The sequence below is a fragment of the Leptinotarsa decemlineata genome, unplaced genomic scaffold (genome assembly GCF_025532065.1).
Source record: "Leptinotarsa decemlineata unplaced genomic scaffold, Ldec_3_MD MMD2_tig00000232_RagTag_RagTag, whole genome shotgun sequence".
Lineage (NCBI taxonomy): Eukaryota > Metazoa > Arthropoda > Insecta > Coleoptera > Chrysomelidae > Leptinotarsa > Leptinotarsa decemlineata.
Window position 1 is genome coordinate 1 of NW_027412546.1, and position 1,844 is coordinate 1,844.

Here is a 1,844-nt window from a genome sequence, read left to right on the forward strand (position 1 = left end):
ACAGAGTAGTTGTTTACAGCTGATTCTCGCCCCCCCCACCACTATGACGTATTAATTGCTTTTTTTATTGTTGTTGTTGGTGAAGTTTTTTTGTTGTGCATGAAGTCAAGGCGTTGTGACCTTGAAGTGTCTGTGCATGGATCGTTCAGATTTTTTTTTCATATGATATTTTGTGTGTTTATGTGTGGGTGTGAGAAAGCACGGTACAGGGTTTCATCAGTGCATGTTTGTCTATGTACAAACATACGTCTGCATACTTCGAAGATCCTCCAAGTAATAAATGCTCCATCGGTGTAAGGCACCAAGTTAGTAGTGGAGTGACGTCACAGCAATAACCGTTCAACGGCTAGAGAGCGACATGTTCACTCCACGACGTGTGCAGAGTAATGCGTATTCATCGTCTGCCCTCACCTCTCCTGAAGCGATGAAGGTTCGCTCTAGCCCCGCTATCGATGGTGACACAACGGCAGCCGAGGACTGTTTGCCTAGCGTCTACCCTCTCCGAGACCGCAACGACCACTGCTTGCTCGTACCGGCAACTGTTATCGCATCAATGGGAGATGGGCTTGGCTGTGACGTCAGGCATCTCTATGGATAGCAACTAGCAATGTGAATCTTTCACGGTTTCATGGTGGGGTGACTCACAACTGTTTAATAATAAAAGAAATGCCTGGCACACTATGAAATCAGTAGACAATAAATCTGCAGCAGTTAGCAATTGGGTAGAGTGTTATTCAGTTCGTAATAGAAGGAAGACGGTGAGTGTATTTGTCTGTTGGAAATTGTTATATTTTCATATATATTTCATCATGTCCGTTTCAAAAGTAGACTTGAATAAAATTAATAATTTGATTGTACAGGAGGTTGAAATACTAGAGCAAAAGGCCTTATCATCATTGCCAATGATGAAGTGTACATAATTAAAAAATGTCAACTTATTCTACACGATTTGGTAAATCAATTTTATTAACTTTGCAAGATGTGAGCAATGATAAATTATTTAAAACATGCTACCAAAACGTATTTCGTTGCAATTCAGTGATGACGATATATCTTGTATCAACTCATCAGGTGGTAATATACGATGATGTATTTAGGACAGAGCCAACAAAGTTTTGCTGCATGAAAACGCGATCTCTAGTCAAATTCAATATGATGAATAATAGTAATAATTTATAGTGAATTTCTTTAGGTCATAGCTTACAAAGTTTTTTTTGGTGTGAAAACGATAACTCTAGTCAAATTCAATATGAATTGAATAATAATATAATTATAATGAATTTCTTATTGTTTTATTAATATTCATATATTAGATGATAATAAAATGGAAATATAAACATTACTAACTTAGTTGAATACACTCACTTTGTAACTACAAGTAAAATGGGAATGTGAGTATTATATCACTGAAAAATTGGAGGTTGCTTATTGTTTTTTTTTTTGTTCGATTTCAGTTCCACCATTTAAAGATGTGGATGCAGTACGCAAGTCAAGATTGGTCGATATTGTAGATCTCAAATCATCGGTTCAACATTTGTCGTCTAAATTGAAGGTGTTGGGTGATGGAGCCGAACATGCAAGCGTTTATGATATGAGTGTATGCTATGATGAAAAACAAATCGAATTATGCCTTCGTGATGCTGAGAACAATTGGAGTGGTGCAGAAGTTTGCAACAAATTTTTGGATAATGAATTGGAATTGTGGCAACTTTGTGAGGTTATGATTGAACTGAACCTAAGAAGATTCCTGTATAGCCTCCAACCATACTTGCCAGAATGGATTATTCATCACTTTGAATTGAATGATGAAAATCGAGAGGAATTGAGATGGTCGCGAAAATGAT